Here is a 24,642-nt window from a genome sequence, read left to right as displayed (position 1 = left end):
TTACCTATATTTTGCAGGTAAGTAAAATAATATCACTTATTTAGCCTTTCAAATTTACATTTTAATAGCAAAGTAACAAGCATATACATTTTCATTGATATGATCTCCAGTATTTTGATGCCTCTATTTAACCCCAAGCCATGAGTATTTATCCAGGAAAAATCCATGTTAAGTAAACACTTTTTTTTTTCATTTACACAGAAGAAAATAAACATTTTTTTTAAAAATTTTAAAATGTTGGAAGAGAATTCTAGCTCTATTATTTGTCTCCAAATATACAATGGTTGAATATACAATAGTTATACACAATATCATATACAATAGCACACTGTTGTGACATTTAAGTGGATCAGCATGAAAATATCTAAAAACTGCATGATGGATCAGAATATTTTACTTACTGATTTTTTATTTATTTGTGGTTGTTTAAAAGTAAATAAGAATATAAACATAAGAGGTCTTTAAAATCAATATTCATTTCAGAAAATAATCCAATTTTATTTTGACTTAAGAGATAAATAAAAATAGCAGAACTTACAGAACAAAGAATTTGGGATAAATTACTTTTCCTTATATTGTATTCTAAATTTTCTATTATATGACCACTATATTATATTACTTTTAGAGTGTAAATAATAATCTATAAAAGACAAATTGATGGACTAAAAAAGTACATTCAGTTTGATTGGAGTCTATACTTCAGTTAACAGTATTAAATGTTAATTTCCTAGTTTTGATAATTGTTCTATGATTTCCTAAGCAGTTAATATTAAGGTAGTCTAAGTGTATAGGATCTCTATGGGTTTTGTGAAATTAAAATCTGTTGTGATATAAACATTGTGATGTAAAAGCAAAACACATTCCAATTCTGCTTTGATATTTATCCAATTTGTATAGTAAGACCCATGCAATGTCTTTGCTAAACCAAATGATTACAAACTGCTGTAATTTTGAAAGTATCAATGCCAGTATTAAGTAAAATATCAAAATACAAAATGATTCATAATATGTAGTTAGAAAATTACAAAAATAATAGATACTTAGCATAAGAATTGTATAGAAAGATACAACTTTTATCTCTATAATAAGCTTATCTATCTACAATAAGCTTATGGTGATATCAGGAGGATTTGTTTTAACTCTCATTAATTTTGGTTATAAACACTCCAATGCTAGTAAAAGAAAAAAATCACTGAGTAATTTTAAACACAAAGTCATTTATTTTTTGTATTTTTATTTTTAAAATTTTTATGTGGTGTTGAGGATCGAACCCAATGTCTCACGCTTGCTAGGCAAGCGCTCTACCTCTGAGTCACTACCCCAGCTCCACGAAGTCATTTTTATTGATGAAAAGAATGTGCTGATAACAGGAGATCCATAGAACTTGAATGTATTTTAGAAGTAAAATATATTTTTAGTTTGAAGTTACGTATTTTGGGTTGCTCACATTTAGAAAAGTAAAGATTTTGACTGACATTTACTATCAATAGTTTCTATAAATAGAATATAATATCCTTAATATCATAAGCTACTATTTGAAAAATATGTAAAATGTAACCACGAATATTTATTTGTAATATTTAATTTTACTATTATCCAAGACAGAGTCTATATGTGTATTTTCAGTAAAACGTAAAACAAATTTATTGTCTGTGAATTTTAAGCAGCTCTTTAAATGCTTAAATTTGTGCAGCAGTTTGTTGAAATAGTTCATTTTTCTTTTAAAATGTGTTTGATGAATAGATGAGATGTTGCTGCAATAGATGGGGAGGTTAATAAGTTTTGATAAAATGAATAAGAATTTAGTTCTCTGAATATAGTAATAACAAAGGAAATACTTTTAATGAAACTACCACTTTTGGCCTTGTAATCAATCCACTCCTCTCCCTTCTACCCTCTAAAAAATAATTAAGGTCAAGACTTCAATTATCATAAAGTTATATATCTAGGAGAAAAGTAGTTTTCAAATTATTTCACAGGAAGCAGTTAGGTAAAAAAAGGGAAAAAGAAGAAAGCTCTAAATAGCTGTTATTCTCAGATTTGACTTTGATTTAAATGAATAAGTAAATGTTACCCAGAACAAAGTACCTAAAGCAAAAATGGAAAACATATCAAGTGAAGCAGTGAATGAATAATAACAATGGATGGAATCTTAATAGATCACCTAATCTCCTGCCTTGTGGCTGAATTATTTCCAAACCCACAGAATGATAAAATTTAGGTTGTTTCAAAATGAAACTGAATATAATTCTAAAACATGTATGGTCCTCACCTTCAGGAAATTCCTGCTGTTGCTTGCCCTTGTTTATCACCTTCACAAATAAAGACATCTACCCATCATACTCTGTCAACTGAATAACTCCTGAAGATAGTTCAGATGTTCCTCCAGGTTTTATACATCTTGATTCTGTAGCCATTGCTCATGGATTCTTTTTTTTTTTTTTTGTCCTTTCTCAATCCTTTATTTTGGGACTTCTCTCTTAGCTGTCTGTGTCCATTTTAAGACTCAGAGCCAAAAAGGATGTGATATCAGCTGAAGAATTATATAACTCACCATCAAAAAATACTGTATTTCAATTAAACAGCACATTTTAGTTTTGATTTTTAAAATAAATAGTACTCCATACCGACCTGCAAAATCAAATTAACTTCTAAGTAATAATATTTTTAGAAACAGCTAGGTTACAATAACATTTAGACATTGTTTCTATGAGCCAACAAGATTTTGATTATCTGACCACATTCAAAAAGGAAAATATAAACTAATAATTAATATATTAATGTGTGTTTCAAATATTTACAATTAGTGAATTTGTTTAAATACTATGAAATCACTTTTAAGGCGTGTAGAGATTTAAGGGAAAAAATGAAGAATTTCCATGGATATAATAAATGTATATGCAAGATATCTATATTTTGCTTATTATCTCATTTTTTGTGTGATGTAAATAGTTAAATCTAAAAGCAGACTTTCTAAATAGGCTCTGGTTAGCACTTTCACCAGGAGAGGCCATCAATATGTTGTTAGAAATATTCAGATGACTAAAACAAAACAATTATAGAATCTGGAAAATTCTCCTATGATCCATCATATATGCTTATCTCCATTGTGTAAAAAGGGAAACTGAGACTTAGACTAAGTACCTTGTGCAGTTCCACAAAACTAGTAAACTCAGGGTTCAAGTCTAGGTTTCCAACTCTAAAGCCTTAACACATGTCAATATTATATGTTGTTTCTTAGGGAAAAAAATATTTCTTCAAGTGTTTATAAGTATCTATTTTGATAATGCTCTGAAAACATAGTCTTTTAAAAGATAGGTGTGGCACTGCCCTCTTGGGCTTTATAACCTGATGGCAACCAAAATAAATAAATTATTTTAAAATATTGGTTGTTATATGTGTGATAAAGGAAACCTACGAAAGTTACTAAAAAACCATATATTGGGAAAACTTAATTAATCTTAAGCTGGAACTAGAAAGGATTTCCTGATAAAGTAAGGTTTAAATTGTGTTCTGAAATAGGATAAAAATGCAATTCAACATCATCAAGCTAAGTGAAATAAGCCATACTCCGAAAATCCAGGTTAAGTTTTTTCTGTCATATGTGGAAACTATAACAAAATAAGGGGAAAAATAGCAGGGCATGGTGATCCCATGAAAATAGAAGGGAGATCAGTGGGATAGAGATAAGTGATACAGGGAGAGGGAGGAGGAAGGAGAAAAGTGAGGAACTGTGGAATGAAACTTACTAAATTATACTATGTACACATGTAAATATACCACAGTGAATTTCATCTTTATTTGTATCTATAAAGCACTAATTAAAAAAAAACCGTAGATAAATAGAAGGAAGTCCAGTAGAATAGAGAAAGGGGGACAAGAGAAGGGAAAGAGGAAGTACTGGGGAATGAAGTAGAGTAAATTATATTCCATGCATATATGATCACATCAAACCCAGTATTTTTGCTATGATGTACTAATAAAAGCATTTAAAATTAAAATAACTGTTAACCAGTATTTTCAAAATCAAATATATAAGAATCAAAATACTATAATAATTACTAGATTTGACAATAGAATGAATATATATTTTATGAATGTCATAGGGTAGACTGGATTGGGAAAAATATTTAAAAATGTTTTCTCATAGATAGGTTCACATAATGAATATATATACCTTGTATAGACTCCTGAATAAAAAGTGGAACTATTTCTGTCATTAAAAGTTTGTTAGTGAGATTTTTGTATGCTGTTCAGATGGAATAATAAGAGTACATAATTGACTTCCATTGTAAATGCACATGTGAGCAGAGATTTTCATAAACATGCATGATATAAATATATATATGCATATATATATTTGTATATATGTTTGCTCATTTGATACCAATTAAAACTTTAGTGGGAAAATTGTGTTATTGAAGCACCAAAATTAATTTTTAAAAATATAAGTAGCTAAAATGATGTATATATATTATTTGGAATATCAACTGCATATGACTATTGATCTGAATACATAAAATAACTTATATAAGTCATTTATATGTTTATATTTAAGCTGGGATTGCCTTAATACATAGCAAATATTATTACTTCAAATTGTAACTTTATTATTATTATAATCAATATTGTATTTGAGATACCTTAATTACCTATGATTACATTATGATCTATCATCATGTAGCAAATCTTCATTAAATGCTAATTACCAATATTAGTTTATTCTTGATGTCTTAAAATTAATGAAAACATAGTAATTTAGTCAATGGCAAAAGATTGCTTCTAAGTTACAAATAAAATTATAGGTCTAACCTCAATTTTTGGTAGAAGACTTGCATTATCAAATTCACAATAACTTCCCTCGAGGTGTCTCTGATATATTCATTTATTTGTTGATTAGTGTGTTAGATCAAGTACCATGCCAGGCAAACTAATTAACAAGCAATAAATTTTAGACATTGCAGCTAACAAAAACCAGATGAATTAATAATATTAAAAGTTCACTAAATAATATAAATCCTGAGAATATACATAAAACACCAGAGGAGAATAGAAATTTTATCTTGGGGAAATTGAATAAAACCCTGTCAATCAATTTAGAAAAAGATGAATAATTTATACTAGTAAACCTAGTAAAATATCCTTGACTCCAAAGAAATAAAAAATAAAGCAAATCTTCATTTTGTTTGGAGTACATGAATAGTAGTGAAAGGCAAAATGTTTAGAAAATTATTGAGGAAAAAAAACTGACCTTGAAAACTGGAGTGACAAATGGAAAGAAAGGATAAAGGACACCATGACTAAAATTGCATAATTATTCTGTCAAATAGATGAAGCATGATCCTGCTGAGATCAATTAACAATGCTTTAAAACATTGTAAAATTATATCTACTAAGGGAAGTAAAATCAAGTTGTTTGTACTTCTTAGAGAAAATTAATCTCAGAGTTTTATTTCCCAGATGATTAAAAATAATTTAGGAAAGCATAATATCAAACTGAAGTAAAATGTTTTGTACCTAGTACCTCTCAGCCTGAGACTTCAAAGCACTTAACAAACTAATACATTTTCTAACTTGTTAATGGAATACTGAACATTTCATTCACACAGGACATAAACACTGTAGTTTGAGAATTCACTTGGGGATTTGATTTGAGCAAATATTTTGTGAATATTTTGAATCACCTATGGCATTTATCATGCCTTTCTAGACTTTTCTTTCACTACATATAGGTGAATGAAATTTATTGATTTATTTATGTATGTCCTTCCTCACCAAGCTGATTATCTTGAGAACAGGGACTCTGATTCATCTCTGTGTATCAAGAATTTAGCAAACTGTGTTCTTGGCAAACAAAAGAAGATTTTTAAGTTTGATATCTCTTTTAATAGAAAAATATAAAATATCATTATACAGAGTTTTAGGAGTAAACGTTTAAATTAAAAAAAATAGTGGAGTACAAGGGGAAGCATGAAATAGAGATGTAAAGCATATCATGAATTCAATATATGTCCTAATATTCACTGGAACCCATTGGCAAAATGTGATTTTGTATGGGTGAAATTACATAGTTGTACCATTCTATGAAAATGCATTCACTTCTGTAAGCCATTCCTATCCATGAGTATAATTCATGAGCTTCTGGTAATGTTGGGACCTCAATAAAATGCTGTAGATGCAGCCAACATCAGGTCACATTTGCTGTTTTGAAAGTGATTGTGAAACTTTAAAAGGTAAGAGTTGCTAATCAAAAGGACAAAATTTTATTATTATCTTAATTAAAAGGAAGCCAGATAAAGTATTGGCTGCTAGAAAAGAAGTTAGAATAAACAAGAAACTAAGCTATTCTGCCTGTAAGGAAAATAATTACTAAATTGATTTGGGAGCAAGGGGACAAACACTGACTAAAATGTATTTCCAAAAATAGAAGATAATTCTATTGTCACAATCGTTCTAAATTATAAAAATAATACCAGGCATGGTGGCACATGGCTGTTGTAATCCCAGGGACTCAGAAAGGGGATGCTGAGGCAGAAGGATCGTAATTTTGAGATCAGCCTTGGAAAGTTAGTGAGACCTTTAGCAATTTAGAGAGACCCTGCCTCAAAATAAATAATGAAAAGAGTAGAAGATGTATTTCAGTAGTAAAGTGCCCCTAGGTTCAACTCTCACTATCAAATAAATAAATAAATTGGAAAAAATATATTTATATTAAGGTAAGTTTTGGGGTTTGCCAGATGTATTCAAAGTAAGAAAGAATGTAGTAGAGGAAGAGTTAGTACAAAGACAAACATATAAAGATGTTATCTAAGTCACATCTTACAGTTTTAATATGGAACATCTATAAATTAGGTCCATTAGCAACACAGAGGAACATTTTGAGACTCAGTTCAAGATTAATGGAAATCCTTTGCATGATATAAAAAGACTAATGGTTATTGATATGTTATTTTGATTTGTGAAGGGTAATTAATAATAAGCAGCAATTAATATTCTTTAAATCTCAAATTAATAAATGTCTTTTGGCAAAATAAATTTAATCAACTAAAATAAATGAATGGAAATGATATTATATTTTTGTGCATCTATGTATTAAGAGAGTTGGTGGGGGGTGTCATGAAATATGAAAAATTATGATTATTAGAACTCAACTACATCCAGTATAGGTACCAGAATATTATTGCAGCAAAAGGAATAATAATATAGAAAGGAGGCCTTTTAGCAGCCATTCTCACTTCAATGTCTCTAAAAATGGAATAATGCTGTATCTGGCATGGGATAGCATTTGATAGTTTGATTCAGATTAACAGAGAAATATAAAAAGACTTCCCTTCCCTTTTGACAGAATTGGGACAAGTATCTGTATTAAAACTTTGGAATAAAGTAATTTAATTCTTCAAGAAGATGTGTTAAGCTACTCATGGATAATTTACTGGATTATCTAATCATCAAATGTGATGAGTGAGAGATGCCACTGTATTTTAGCAATTAATCCATCACTGGATAATTATTGAAGCCTGAGGCATAAATGTCAAAGGGGTATAACAAATATGACACCATTTATATCTTATTGAAACTTGTAACTCAGCTGGAATGTCAAGACATGCATAATATGACCTTCTAAAGACTGAAAAATAGTTGTTTAATAAACTGAAATTTTTTAAAAATTGTTCTTTATACTGATAGAAAAGGAAGATTATTATATGAAATAAGTAGAATTTTAGTTGATGAGGAATTAAAAGAAGAGTCAAATAGATCATACAAATATAGGAAGGAACATACAAGATGTAGTCAAGGGTAATACAAAACATGTTGGCTTGAATAGCGTAACATACGTATGAGGAGATGCAGAATTAACTTCAGAAAAGTATTGTTGGGTCACACTTTGGAGAGATTTTAAAATAGCTGTTTTAGGTGCTAGTGATGCTGCTTCAAGACCCCCAAACGAAACTGCTTAAATATGATAGCAATTATTTCTCTGTATGTGACTGCCTTATTGGTCTAGTCAAGGAGAAATAAGACCAGGTCATCAGGGACACATGTTTCTTCTATCTTGTGGTATCATCCCCAGGGCATTGCCTTTGTCTGCAAGATAAATCTGGGTTGCTGCACATGTTGAATTCCAGGATACTAGGATTGAAAGTGGTGATGTGTGTTGAAGCGGTAGCTTGCTCGCCTGGCATGCGTGTGGCCCGGGTTCGATCCCCAGCACCACATACAAAACAAAGATGTTGTGTCTGCCGATAACTAAAAAATAAATATTAAAATTCTCTCTCACTCTCTCTTTAAAAAAAAATTAAAAAAAAAAGAAAGTGGTGATGGTAGGAAGAAGAAAGCTTTCCTCCTTTTCCTTAACTGCTGACAAAACCTTCTGTCAGTATTATATCCTACTCCAATTCCGAGTTTTCTAGGATTTTTAGACATTAATGTTGGTGTTTTTTCATTAGGACCAAATATAATTCCTCATCAATTAAAGACCTGTTTGAGCAGAAAAAGAATGGTCACAGTATATTAACCCCCACACCAAAAAAAAAAAAAAAGAGGAAAGGGGAATATTCCACAAGTACATCTGGTCATGGAAATGAATCTATCCTGCTGGACAGAAGTTATGAAGACTCACTGCCATGGCAGATTCTGGTTCTGTCTCCTATAATCTGTATCCTGCACTTCCTTTTGAATCATTCTTCTTTGTCCACCTTCTTTGTGGCACAATATTAAGTGTGTGTGGGAGTGTACCTTTGTACATTGCTAGTGCATATTTGTGTTCAAAATTGCCTCAGGGTTGAACAATCAAAGAACTTTTCAGGATGAGTCATAGAATTTATTTGGCTAAAACTTATTTCAATAACTTTTTAGAAATTGATTGATTTGCTCCTAATTATTTCCGTGTTCCAATGAACACTTATGTGGACCCCTAAATTGCTGTAATCATGCCTCATTGTCATTTTAATTGGGTCTACTTTAAGCTGATCTAAAACAACAAGTTTATTCAAGAATGCAACATTTAAAAAAAATCTGATCTTTAGCCCCCTGTTACATTTCATCCTTGGATTAAGAATTTTAATATAAGTTTTTTGGTAAACTATTCCTATCCCTTCCTGTATAGAAGCAGTTAACTTTTTCAACCTATAAGTCACCAGAATGTTAGAGTCTATTTTCTTCACTATTTCCTTGAAAATAGCAAATTTATTTCTGATCTTTTCTCTTTGTTGTAATACCTGCCTAGAGACAGACAGTATACTTTACCACAGTCTTTTTAACCTCATTCTTTAGAGCCAAAGCCTCAGTGATCTGCCCTCCACATTGTCATAAGTAATTAGTTCACCACTTGCTATAACACTAGCTGCCCAACTCATAATATCTGTTTCCTTGCTACTATTCCTAATTACAAAACAGTGACACACATTTTAGATTTTTATTTTAACACATCATTTCCAGTACAAATATTTCATCATTGCCAGAAGAAAAGAAACACTTTTTAAAAATAAATGAATTTAATATTGTTTCTAGGAACAGGCTGTAGGCTAGACATTTTGAATTAGCCCTGTAAGAGTACTACTACCCTGAGTCTACCAATGCAATTTATCAAGAGTTGGCCAACTGTTCATCCTCAACATCTAAACAACAGGAAGAAATTAGAGAAAAACCACCTGAAGTTACAATTCAAGGATTATAAAGAGCATAATTTACTCACATGTTTTATTTCAAATATTCACTGCCACCTAATATGTTAAATGTATTCTTATTTCACAGGTTTTCTTTCACCATTCATGAAATTCCTTACATTTCTTCTTTGCATACACAGATAGTTCTGTTCTTCAAGATTTAAAACAAACCTTTCCAAGTTCTTCATCTCATAGTTAAAGAATTAGCTTCATTTAAAGAATTTTGGTGAGGCAGGAAAATATGAAAAGGCCTAAATTATTATGAATCTCTTTGGGAATTAAATACCTTTGAGGAAAAAGTGAAACAAAAATCCCTTTTCTATGTTGCTGGGGCTGTGGCTCAGCAGTAGTGCACTTGCCTGGCTTGTGTGAGGCACGGGGTTCAATTCTCAGCACCACATATAAATACATAAATAAAATAAAGCTCTATCAACAAATAAAAAAAAAAACTTTTCTAAATTCCATATCCAAAGTAAAGTGCAATGTATGGTATCCCTGTGGGTGCAATGGTGGTGGGAAAGTGGAAACCAGAGCCATGACGGGAAGAACAATCTTGAGGATTTTACTCTTACGGAGTAATGTTCATCCTTTTCTCCCTACATAGGCAGCTCTTAAAGTGTGGAAGAAAACTAAAATCAAATAAAAGGGCTTGTTCCAGTTGAACTTATCATTAGACAATGACATGTGGTGGAATAAGTTCCATTAATGAAATCAAATAAACCTTGCTTTGAATCCTGTATCTGCCATTTACTAGTATATGCCCAATGAGGCTTTTAATACTTCAGTTTCTTTTTTGGTATCATCCACATTACTAAGATTTACATTACTAAGATGTATTTAGGTTACTTAGGCAAATTGATAGGAGCTCACTATGATTTTGAATATGTTGTGAGTTTCTTGATATCACCACATTCTAATATTCATTTAATGGTCATTTGTTGCAGCCTGAAAAGATGGTTATTTGCACATGAACTCATTTTCCTTACAAAATATGTATTTATGAGGCTTGAGTTTATTGTGTATGTCTGATTTCATTCCATTCAAACCACATCACATTTAACAATGGCAAAGGTTTCCCAATGATGCATTTACACTGTTATGCAGTTCATTTATCTTCACTGAGATCTTAACATTTAAACTGTATTTTGCCTTTTTAAGCATTGACACCTACTAATCATGCTAACTAGTTTTGTTGCTGGTTATAGTTCATGGTATAGTACAATAAGAATTGCTTTACCAGAGCTTTGAAAAACTAATTGAAACCAATTATGACAATTATCTCTCTGTTCAATTGCTTGCACTAGACTTTTCCCTCATTTTATACTGTCATACTTCATACAATTTTCCCTGATGTGACCTACCCAATTGCATTTCAGGTTTTATTCAGTGAGCAAGCATATTTCTGATTAAAATTAATAGGGGCTATGCATGGATTGAGTGAGGACTGGAGTTATTAGGATTGTAATATGAATATAAGAGAGAATTAAGTATCATTGGACGTTCTTATTTTAATTAAGTACCCAAACACTCTTAATCAAGCATATAATTAAATTTAAGAGGAAGTGTATTGTGTGCTAATTGTCATTGATTATTAATAATATGCTTATTTATGCATGCAAACTCTATAATGGCATATATCTCCAAACTGTTTCTGAATGACAATAACTGAATTCTGCATAATGAAACTATTAATGAAATGTAATATTGTAAGAAATGTCAGACTAGAAAATAGCTCAGACCTCAGAACTCCTCTTCCCTAATTTTTCTTTTTTAAAAAAATCAGAACAAGTTATATATATTAACTCCTGCAAAAGAACATCAGTAGTTATATTCTGCTTCTTTTTATTTTATTTCTGATATTTTATATATATATATAAAACTGTATATATATATATATTATTGTATGTATATATTCATATATATATGATTGTGTGTGTGTGTATATATATATATATATATATATATATATATATATATGAAATAGGAAATATACAAAAGAAATATAGAGAATTCATGTACACCAAAATCTTAACATTTAAAGATTGGGAATATAGAGAATTCATGTACACCAAAATTATGACCAATTCAATTGCTTTATCAACAAAAATAAGATTTGTTCTTTTATTTTGCCGTTTTAAACATTTAAAAATTATTTTTACTCTGTGTTATAAATTTATGTTTTTCTTTAATTTATTCATTTATTTAATATTATTTAATAGTCACTTGTTTATTAAGCATCTATAGCATGTCCCAGATGGCCTAGGCATTGGAGATACAAGAGGGAACAATATACACATACCTTTCCTCATGGAATTTGTGAGCTAAATTTGTGAGCAGGTGGTGGAGTGGGGACCCAGATAATAAAATATTTACAATATTATTAGATGATAATAACCACTATAAAGAAATATTAAGAAAGAAAGGGGAGGGGTTGGGGTTGTGGCTCAGTGGTAGATTGCTCGCCTAGTATATGTGAGGCACTGGGTTGGATTCTCAGCACCACATAAAATAAATAAATAAATGAACAAAAGGTATTGTGTAAAAAAAAAAAAAAGAAGGAAGGAGAATGGAAGATTTGATAAAGCATTCCAGGGTGGGGGGGAACTACAAGTGTAAAGACCTTCAAATGTAGAATGCTTAGTGTTTGTGGAAAAGTAAGAATCAACTTTAGATCAAGGGGACTGACTGCAGGAAGCTGGGCAGGGATTAGCTCAGAAGTTAAAAAAGGGCCAGATGAAAGTCATTCTAAGTGTTTTTTCACCTTGTTCATTTAATGTTTACTCCTGTCTCTCAAAAAATACATTGCTATAATGATTTCTTTGCCTTTGTTTTGGCATATTAATTTACTCTTTCTTTCACCACACCAAACTATACCCTTCTTTACATAGTTAGCCCTTAATTGTGGTTGAAATATTTGCCAATCTCACTGTACCTATGTAAATACTGTTAGCAAAGCTATATATTATGTATGATTATTTTTCTTTTCTAAATAAGTCTTTGTTTTCTCTGTAGTTAGTAATTTCCTCTTTTATTTTTCATTTATTTCATGTTGAGTAAAAATTCAACTGCAAACTCTGTTAACTGTCTGAATATATCCTCGGTACAGTTAGATTTTTCAGGGACTCAACTTTGATTCCTAGAAAAAAAAATTTCAGAATATTTTCATCTTGACTAGTTGATATCTATTTTATGGTGCTACTATTAAGAATTTGTCTGGGTATTCCATTAAACTTCTTAGTTGGATCCTTTCTTTCTTTTATCCCATAATATGAAAAACACCAGTATCTTTGTAAGAGTATTAAAGAGAAATAATTCATGCCTGTGCATGTCTTCATATATTCTTAAACTCCATAATTGTTTTTATATGTATAGAATTCTAATATAGAAACCATTGATATTAGGATTTAAAAAGCAAGCTTCGTGCCAGTGTTGATTTTTGAAAGATAATATTTTATTTTAGATTCAGTTTATAACTTTATGTATCTTTATAATTTAACTATATTTATAATATACTAAATTGTATTTATTTTAATAAATATTAATAATTTCTTTAAAAGAGCAATGTTGGCCCTGAGCCTTGCCTAGCAAATTCTAAGGTAAATGGCTTTCACTGGACACAATTAGATTAGACCCTGTTAGATTTATATAGACAAATCATAATTGTATATATTTATGGATATGATGTGATGTTTTGATAAATTTATACAATGTGGCATTATTAAATCAAGCTAATTAATATATTTGTCACTTTGCTTACCTATCTTCTTTATAGTAAGACAATTTAAATTTACTTTTGGTTATTTTAAAATGCACAGTACATTATTGTTGATAAACTATAGTCACCCTACTGTACAGTAGATCTCAAACTTAATTCTATTTTCTGTCTTCTTTCTGGAAGTTTTCTTCAGTGTCATCTTTAAGTCCCTATGTTGAGTGTTTCATGTACATTTATATTTTAATTTCAAATAATATACTTGTACTTTTTCTATACTATCATGTTCTTCTTTTATATCTGTAGATATATAGAATGGTCATCATAGATTTTGTTCATTTGTTTGCTTCTTCCTATTTGAGGTTTGCTATAGTCTATTTGAGGTTTGCTATAATCTATAATAGGGACTATAGAAATAGTCTATATACTATTTCTATAGTCCCTATTATATCTAAATTATTCTACTTGTTTTGGACTTTAGCCTCAATGCCAGAAAACTTCTTCAGCAGTCAGGTGATATATTCTATTTACAAGTATAGTAAATAACTAAAAAGCTGAATAGATGCTCTGAGTACTTAGGTGGATTTTAATACATTCACCCTTCACCATAGTGTAATTGTCTAGATTGCTTCTTTGAGGGACTCATTATAACAACATGTCTTTTCTATTGATTTGTTTATATTCTGTAAAAGAATTTTCAATTACCACCTTGGAGAGTACAAAACTAGATGACAGCTTTCTGTGAGCAAAATTGTGAATAACTTTTGTGTTAAACACATCAATATTTTGTTACAGTTTTTTTCTAACATATACTTAATCCATCTAATTGTCATATTAAAACAATATTGAATATTGTTTTAAATGGTATCTGAGAGCTACCATCTAAGGCTGTTTTACTCCCTTCAGAGAATAAATCCCCAACATTCTGCTTGAATAGAGAAAGGGGATTTGCCTAGTTATTGAAGTTTTGTTCTGTTATTGCTTCTTAATTGGATTTTCAAGCAACTCTTCCTGTTTATTTTTGTTTGTTTGTTTGTTTGTTTGTTTATTTATTTATTTATTTATTTATACTAGGGATTGAACCCAGGGGTATTTAATCACTGAGCCACATCCCTAGCCATTTATTATTATTATTATTATTATTATTATTATTAAAGAGACAGGTTCTCTCAAAGTTGTTCAGGACATCACTACATTGCTGAGGTTGGCTTTGAACTTGCAACATCCTGCCTCAGCCTCCACTGCTGCTGGGATTACAATATGTGTCACCACACCCAGCCAGTCTTCCGCTTTTAAGCATGAACTTCCCTGTCTATTGCAAAATTTCCTGGTGCCACCCATTCATGGGTGTTATGGGAATGCAGAGTTATAAATTGGATTACTTCTTGGTTACCCCTTAGTGACTAAACATTCAATCTTCTGGTGAATTCTAGTCTCTTATCACTATTTATGTGATTACTTGTTCCTACAGTCTTGTTTGGTCTCTGGAATTATGTCTGTCTTTATGAGATGGTGCTATTTAAAAATCTCTTTTTAGGCTGGGGATGTAGACTACTGATAGAGTACTGACCTCACTCATGTAAAGGCCTGGGTATAATCCCCAGCACTGTAAAAAAATAAAATAAAATAAAAAGTATTTAATCTTTTATTTTCATATGGAACTCTATACCTATCACATGATCATTGTAAATTGATTAGATGAACTGTAAAATGGACATAATTTATTAAGCATATTTTAAATTAGGTTACAAAGGAATAATGATCTTAAGCCCATCAGAATTGTTTCTTGCATTTTAAAAATATGTAATGACATTCATAATTATGAATCTTTATAATAATGTGTAATTTTCTAGAGAATTTGGATTTACTGACTTAGCAAATATGTTGCATCTGCCTGCATATGACTCATTTTGATTAAATTAATCTGCATTTACATTCTGTTTCACCTTATGAGTTCAAACAGCATAAGCAATATTAAAATTATAAGATTGGATATCTGTTGGTTTTCAAATATTAAGGAACAAGAAAATTTCATTGAATCAAGAACCAATTGTCTTTGTAGAAAAAAGCTATACCAAAAAATCTTATACTAAAACTTGTTTGTAGCCACATGGGCAAATTTTTTTAACATAATAAAATAGAAAAGGGTACTGCCATAGTATCCTTGAATTATATTCAGTCATTCTATTATTATTATGGATAATCTGGATGATGAAATTTGTAAGCTATGTTATTGTAACATTTAATTAAATGTTTCAATAAATGATATTGACTATACAATCAATTATTATTATTCCTCTTGTTAATATAGCACACTTCTGAATGAACAGATTGTATTCAGCCAACATGTAAATTAAGTTTAAAAAAGAACAGAAGGGTAAGAACAGTGGATACCCAGAGCAGAGAGGATTTTTCAGGTAGTAAAATAATCTAATTATTCAACACTTACATTTATCAAAACCCATAGAATGTACAAAATCAAGAATGAACTCTAATGTAAACTATGGACTTTGTGTGATATGCATATGTCAATGTAGGTTCATTGATGATAACAAATGTATACTCTGATAGAAGATGTTGATAGTGCAGGAGACAGAGAAGGCTAAGAGTGTGTGTGATGAGGAATAAAATAGATGGTAATTTTCTGTACTTGCCATTCAGTTTTATTGTGAACCTAAAACTGCTCTAGAAACTAAAGTGTTAAAAATTTTTAAAATGAAACAAAAACATGATAGTTCATATTGATACCATAAATTTCAATAGCCCTTTTTAATCTTAACCTGCTATAATTTCTACAGTGGTTTATAAATAACTTGCAATCAAGTGTCTTGGACTTTCTTTTAAATGAGCAGAAAAAAAAATATATATGTATTATAAAATAGTTTTCATTAGATTCTATGTATATTATAGGTTATGAAACCTTCCTCTTCAATTGTCCCTGCTCTCTCCCACCACTACACTTCCACTGTTGTATTACAGACCACAGTGCCTCTGCTTCACTGATATCAAGAGTTCAATAAAGATTGTTCTTACATAATCTTTTATATTATCTGTGTAAAAGGGAATTATTGAACTATTGCATTTCTTTCTTTTCTCCCTCCCCACTGCCTCATTTTTTTGGTCTCCTTCTCTTTCTTACACTCCTTCCCTGCTTCCTTCTTTCCTCCTTTCTCATTAAGGACCACTCAAGTATTCAGAACTATTTCCCAAGATGCTGCCAGACATGACTCTAAGCATTCCTTACATTCTTGTGCTTTTCAAGCTTCAGGTACTTGCTAAAGACTTTTGTATTTCAGGAAACAAGCCTGGTGTTGAAGTGTCTGGAACACAAGCAAACTGTTGAGAGAGTTTAAGTCTAAAAAAAAAAAAAAAAAAATACTGGTCTTGCAAATCTCAAAGAAAGTGTTTTATAACAGAGCATTAAATGAAATTTATGGACCAGAAGAAAGTAATTATCACTGTGATAATTATGATTTTTTTCTTGAATAAGGAGGATTGTCACAAAAAATACAGGAAGTCCAATTAAATTTTAACATTAAATAAACAACAAATAGTCGTTTATTATCAGCAGTTCTTAAGAATTACAGTGGCATCCTATATTTTTATTTGCTATTTTCTGTTATCATAGAGAAGGGTTATGCTAGATTTATATAATTAAAGGTTAAGAAATTAGTTCACAATATTAGTTGTTAATATGACTTATTCTTTTGTCACTTATAGAAGCAGATTAACCACAGTAACCTGACTGAGGCTCTCTGCTGACCATTTCAGAAATTGCAGTTTATCCCCCTATTTTGCTACTTAATATCTTGTTTTAATTTGGAATAATATTCAGGATTGTCAAAATACCCACAATTATAAACAGAGACAATGGTAAAGATAGTATAATCTGAAATTACTTAGCTATAAATTGTCAAACCATTTGATTTTCTGATTGAAATAATATCTTACTATTAAGTATTAAGCATCATTTTAATCATACTAATTGGAAATAAATTAATTTTAACAGTGGTATTAGATTTATACATCTAAATATACTTAAAATTGCATATGCATATATATATTTTTTTCAATTGCTTTTTTCCTAATAGCTACTTATCAAAATGTTATCAATGACTAAAGCACTGACCATTATAAGTAAGTTAATCTTTTAGTTAATTCTTAAGGGCAACTAAAGCATACATCTCAGCTAAAATTTAGATTCTAGATTATTAAGCAAAAATTATCTGAGTGGCACTGTTTATGCACAAAATATTGGAACAGCCTTTATGCCTCATTGAGAACAATGGGTATCCTATAGATTACTGTTGAGCTCTCTGCACTCTTGTAGGTTGCTATGACTGTTATTTTAAATCAGATAGTTTCTAGCATACAAATGTGATCTGGATGAGATAACATTTTAAATTATGGTCAAGTATTAAAGTCCTAGTTCAATTCAATAAGCCCTTAAGTTCAAAACTGATTTATCATTTTTTCACTCTGAAATATTTTAGGTTAGATTTCTGTCACGCAAATATGTACACACCTGCTTTACAAGTCCAGAGGATATTTTTAGTCTCCTATATTCTCATAGAGGGTAAGAAAGCAAAGGCTCAGAGACCTGAAACAGACTGTTCAAAGCCGCAGTGTTCATGAATGATGGATAGATATACATTTTTATGTGAAGTGAATAAGTTTTACCCCCTATATCATACTGCATATTATTGGTATGGCAGTGGTAATAATTTCTGTAACTTTAGAAGAAGTCTATGAAAAAATGGAACACATAATAAAATTGACTTGTAAAAGGTTAGGAAAAAAAAGGAGCAAAATATCTGGAACCAAAAATGCTGCTTCTCATTGCTAGACCTGCTCTTCCAGGTGGAAGGCCTTGGCTATTAACATCAGTAATGAGAACAGGCCTTGATTATATGCTGACAACTCCCACAAGTTCCCCTAGCCCAAATCTCTTCTCTATGCTTCAGATCGACATGCCCAACTGCCTATTTAATATCTTCAGTTAGACACTTCCTGGGCATCTCAAATTTTACATGTTCAAAATGGACTTCATGCTTTTCTCCCCAAACTTTGCCATCTTGAGTAAACAGCACCATCTTCCAGTTGTAGAAAGTAAAATTTGGTGAAAAAGTTGGGACTCCCCTCTTTCTGTTTTTCCAATTCATTTGCAAATTCTACTATATCTACACCAAAAATATATCTCACGTCTGCTCCCCCCTCTTTCCATATATATTTCCACCACTTAATTTCAAACTACCAAATTCTCTTCCCTAGACATTGCAGTTTGCTCCTTCTTGGTCAGTCTATTTCCATTTTAGCCCCCCTTACCTGAAATTCATTTGTCTACACAGCAAGAATGATAATCATAAAAGGAAAATCAGAGCATAGCACTCCCAGTTTACCATTTTTTTTGATCCTCATTCTTTATAGATGTATCAGTTAGTATGCCCCAGTTTAACTTTTGGTTGATTCTCATTTCTTCTATAATACCATCCATGGGTTAAAATTCCTAATTGTCCTGGATTTACCATATACTCTACTCAAGCTCAATGGGGCTTTTTCAGTTCCTGAAACAAAACAAACCCATTCCTACACTTACTCTCTCCATTAAGCCTCACCTTAAATGTCACTGCCTCAAATAGCTTTTTCTCTTTTATAAGAAATCTTGTCTTCAAAGCTTTTAGGGAAAATAATTACTAAAGTTGACATTTGCATGTTTATTATTTACGGAGAATAAAAATCTCTTAAGGGTAAGGGCTATAACTATTTTGTTTATTGATAGTTTCTACTGCACTGAACAATGGCTGGCATCTACAAAGTGTTAAGTAAATGCTAGCTGAATTAATTAACTTGATGTACAAAACTCAGAAGGAAGTCTACTAATGTAGGCAGCTTTCTTTCCATCATTTGTTATTTCTCATTACTTTTACTTGAGTCAGCTTCATATTAAAGCTTTCCACAATTTTTGTTATTGTTGTTGTTTGGTTTTGGTCTACATTGTATTGCATGTAGTTTATTTATGGATTCAAATCTTTCCCTATGGTTATAGTTCTGCCATAGGATTCTAAATGACTAAAACATGTTCTTTTTATGTCAGAGATGGTTATTGTTGTTCTTTATTTTATGCACCTTTGTTGGTACCATTTTAATGAAGAAGTGAACTTCACTGAGAATTAGGTTGCCTTCATTTTATAATAGTCGTCCTCATGTATTATACAATTTGAAAAATTCTCTTGTAGTTCATTATGAAAGGTTAATTCAAATTGGAAATACCAGATTTCACAATTATGATTAGGGCTCTACTCAAACACTCTTTTCTCTCAGGTTATCTTCGAATGAACTATATTAAAAATAACTTAAATCTTGAACTAAAATTATTTATTGGCCTCCTTATTGATAGGACATTTGGGGTTTGTTTGAGAAGGATATTAGTATATATGGGATACATCATAAAATACTTTCTGTGCATAATATGTAAGCTTTAATATGAAATTTTTATAAGAATTATACAACATTTAGATGAATGTATAAAGAAACTGTGGAATTTTATTCAGCATTAAAAAAGAATAAAATTATGTCATTTGCAGGTAAATGGATGGAGTTGGAGAATATCATGTTAAGCAAAGTAAGCCAATCTCAAAAAACCAAAGGCCGAATGTTCTCTCTGATAAGTGGATGCTGATACATAATGGTGGGGGGGCATTGGATAAATGGAGGAACTTTGAGCAAAGGGGAGGAAGGGCAGGAGAGGGGACATGGGGGCAGGAAAGATGGTGGAATGAGATGGACATCATTACCCTAGGTTCATGTATGAGTGTTTTTCAAAATATATAACAGGTAATTTATTTTTTATCCAATATAAATCAAATTATTACATGATTAGTTCATTTATGAATGCACTTAATAAATTGTGTAATAGGAATGGAAAAAATTAAATAGGCAATTTTTCATGTATTTTTCTCCCCAATACAGTGCAATTATTTTAATTTTATATTATAAAAGAGATTGTAAAATAGATTTATTGGTATTACACTCCATACAACTATATCCCAAACTGCCACACCTAATATGCTACATGTTTTGTTACTTCAATAGAGCCACAAAGCTGGAGGAAAGTAAAGTAGAGCAAAAACAATGTTCTATTGATGGCACTTTAACGAAATTGTAAATTTACTGGAATCATGCCAAGTCATAATACTTGACATCATATCCATTTTGTTGCTATAAACCAGGGCTAATATAAAGCAACTTTCCACTGCATAATGGCTGCTGTTTTTGCTTAAAATTAATTGCACATGTGTTTAATTATATAGCAGCTCTTGAAAGTGATTATATAAAATGTTATTTCTTCTTGGTCTTGCTAGGATCTCTCAAATTATAGTTCTCTAACTCTGAAAGCAACAATGAATTTTAATAAAGGGCAGGGTTTGCAAATTACTGTTGCCAGGCTGCTGCCAGTGACTGAAAAGCCTCTTTTAGAAACTGAATGAAGTTCCATTGTCTTTATTCACTTCCAAGTGAGAAGAGACTAAAATTATTTGACTAGGCCTCCAGAGGGCACTCTGATGATGAGATGACCCTCAAGAATACCAACTTGGAAATGCCTTCCTGTAAGATTTTGTAAGATTGGTCTACACATTTTCAATGTTCTTTTCTTTCTGAAACTATCCACCAGAATCTCCAAAAGTATTATTATCTGTATTATTAAATGACAATGGGTACGTCTTGTAAGCACTTATTAAATCTAGTCTCTGTGTGTGTGTGTGTGTGTGTATATATATATATATATATATATATATATATATATATATATATATATAAAATCATTCTCAGAACCTCAGAGGTGATTCTGGCACACTCCTATAGAAAGATTAATTTAGATCTTCTTTTTCATTTTAAGCTTCCAAGTCTAGCTGTATTTAATTTTCATTCATAAGTGTTATGATTTGGATAGGAGGTATCCCTCAAAAGCTCCTTTGTTAATGCAGGAATATTCAGAGATAAAATGTTTGGATTGTGGGAACTGTGAGCTAATCAGTCCACTCTAGAAGAGTTTAATGGATTGACTGGATGGTACCTATAGGCAGGTGGGACACGACTGGAGGAAGTGGATAACTGGGGTATGCTCTGGAAGAGTGAATCTTCCCTGTGTGCTCTCTCTCTCTCTCTCTCTCTCTCTCTCTCTCTCTCTCTCTCTCTCTCTCTCTGTCTCTCTCTCTCTCCTTCCTGTACACACCATGAGCTGAACAGCTTTCTTCCATTGAGTAGTTCTTCTTCCATGATGTGCTGCCTTGTTTGGGGCTGGGAGCAATGCAGTCGGCCTCTAAAATGGTGAATAAACTTTCTCCTCTAAGTTGTTCTTGTGACCTACTTTCGTCACAGTGATACAAAAGCTGACTAAAACCAACTATAATGATTTATCAAACTATTTATAGGTGTAGAGTTTATAAATAACATGTACTAATGGGATTGAATGTATATTTCTATAATCAAGCTAAAAGAAGAAAGTTTACTTGTATCAACTTTTGAATTCAATATACTTCACCTGAGCCATGCTCCAAGTTTCTGACTTAGTTAGAACCACATTAGTTTATTGGTGATTTGTGGAATTACAGAAGCTTAAGTTCTCTTTGGTGATCCAGTTTATGAAGGACATAATTTTTAGCCAATGACATAATTAAAAATCAAATACCACTGACAAGCTTATAATAAAAATTTATATTCCTTGATCCAAACCTTTCTACCACTGCAGATACACTTATTAGCACTGCTCCCTAGAGGCAATTTATTTTTAACAGTTTTAGAATTTTTTTTTAATCTCAATGGTAAACTAAAACTTTGTAAACAATATATAGAAAATGGTCTTCCTTGTTTTATCTACTTTACATAGATGAGGATTTCACACTTAAAACATACTGCCTCCTCTTCTCCTATGCTTTTCACATGAGTATATGCCTATTTTTATTTTATATATTATTGATTAATGACTAATGTTTATATGACTAGGCTCATGGGACTATGATTCACTTGAGATTAAATCAATTAACTATATATTCTTTCTTGTAGGGAACATTTGTTTCTGCTATACACATTTATTAATCACATCATTTTTCACTTGCACAATTTTCTGTATTCATGAATATTATTTTCCCTCTCAAAGTGGTTTACTAGTTCTATCCTGAAGAGGTGTGTGTGTGTGTGTGTGTGTGTGTGTGTGTGTGTGTGTGTGTGTGTGTGATTTTTTTCCTGGATATTTTTCCAAATTTTTGAATTATTCTCCAAACTCTTCTAGACTGTCTTAAAATGTACTATATCATTAAACTATGATCCCAGATAAATAGCCTTTGTTGCCCTGATTCACAGACTAGAGAAGAATGAGAGAGTTTCCTGTATCAAAGACCTCACTTATCACAGATTTAATTTGCAGTTTCTGACTTTTACCCCAGGTCACTGTTAATTTTTGAACAAAATAAGGTGGGTACATTTTCTATTTAAAATCATAGAAACAATTCACTAGTTAAATTCTTAAAGCTGCTCATAAATTGCTCAACAAAACTTAACACAGAAAAAATCAAATTCTCAATGAAGAGAGAAAACAAAATAATAGAATATTTAAAGTGAAAAAGTGACACAGTGAAACACCTTTGCTATTCAGTGACAGTTTTAATTGAAAGAGTAGAAGAGAATTTGTCATATTTTTTCTATAACCTCATCCCTCTACAAAACCCCAGGAATGATTACATTCTTGATATAATCCTAAATACTTCATTAGATTGCAGTTATAGGTTGACATTTATATTAGCCCCTCAGCACATTTCTTTAGAGTTGAACGTGGACAATAATTATCATGCTTTCTTCTTATAAATGTATAATAAAGGTGTACCTTATTATCATTATCATCATTATTATTGTTGTTGTGGAACACTATGGACTTCCCGGAAATTGGACTCATCACCTTTTTTTTGTACATAAGGTTCTACTGGACCACAACTAACACATTTGCTTATCACAAATGGCTGTTTTTGAACTAATGAGGTAGAACTGACTAGTTGCTATAGAGACTACATGGCTTCTAAAGTCTAAAATGTTTTATCTTTGGTTTCTTCATTGAAAATATTGGAAAATCCCTAGACAAATTGAAAAATTACAAATTTCATCATTTATTGTTTTTAATTTCTTTGTATTTATTTAAAATCTTTAATAATAACACATAAATACAAATGTACATGTTTTATATCATATGTCCATCCACTTATATGTGACTTCATTACTATTGCTATTCGTCAAAATTCTATACTTTTTACCACTTATCTTTAAATGCTTCATATTTTTATGATTAATAACAAGGTAATGAATTATCCCAAGAATAAAACAATATTTCCTTTTCCTATCCTTTTTGTCCCTATACATATGCATATTCAATTTTACCTATTTGTCTTAGGAAAACATTTCATATTATTCATTTTTATTTTGTCTTAAATATTTCTTATTTTTCTATAATTTTCATGTTTAACTTTTTATCTGTCTTTACCTTTCCAGCATCCTAAAACCCCTCAATCTCATGTTAATTGCCTAATTTTTATATCCTTCTGACTTTTTCCTCAGAATGTACAATTATATTGTCATATACATACATATAGCAGCATTCAGCATTTCCTCATAGAACTGTACACTTTGGGTATATAACTAGAGTAGTTTATAAAGATCTGAGGTTACTTTTAATTGCTTCATATATATCAGTGGAAAATTATGAATTTAGTTATCTCTCTATCAAAGGATTGCACTTAAAATTATGTGCAATAAAATTTTTGTACAAATATTCACATATATTGTCAAGTTTAGATCTACAAAATAGATATCTCCTGATATTTTTTTATATTTAAGCAAGTATTTCTCAAGTATAATATTGTAATAATGTTACCTAAACACAGATTCTGCTTTGCAAGGCTGGGCATGCAGAGCAGGAACTTGCCTGTCAGTAAGTTCTGTATGTGATCTTAATGTTTACTAAACCACTAAAACATTTTTCTAACACCTACAAAGCTTCTTCCCACACTTTTTGACTGACAACCTTTATCAGATGTGAGCCTTTCTTCCTTGGAACAAACATTGCCTTGTCTTGTGATCTCTTTTGGGACCTTTATTTTTCTTATTCATATTGTTTTGGTTAGCTCAAGACTTCCAATTACAGTTTTTGAAAATCTCCTTTTCAACAAGAATTCTTTTCAAACTTCTAAACTTCTTTTCCTCCAGAAATCTAATCAAGTC

The 24,642-nt window shown here is 30.9% G+C and overlaps 1 protein-coding gene across 3 annotated transcripts in view; it reads right to left on the bottom strand.

Moving 5' to 3' along the window:
* Positions 1-24,642, bottom strand: part of Csmd3 (CUB and Sushi multiple domains 3) — a 1,110,517-nt gene that overhangs the window by 870,775 nt on the left and 215,100 nt on the right. The gene's annotated exons all lie outside the window — the stretch shown is intronic.

This window comes from Urocitellus parryii, chromosome 7 (assembly GCF_045843805.1).
Source record: "Urocitellus parryii isolate mUroPar1 chromosome 7, mUroPar1.hap1, whole genome shotgun sequence".
NCBI lineage: Eukaryota > Metazoa > Chordata > Mammalia > Rodentia > Sciuridae > Urocitellus > Urocitellus parryii.
The sequence above is the reverse complement of the archived record's forward strand: the minus strand, read 5'-3'. Positions and strand labels throughout refer to the sequence as shown.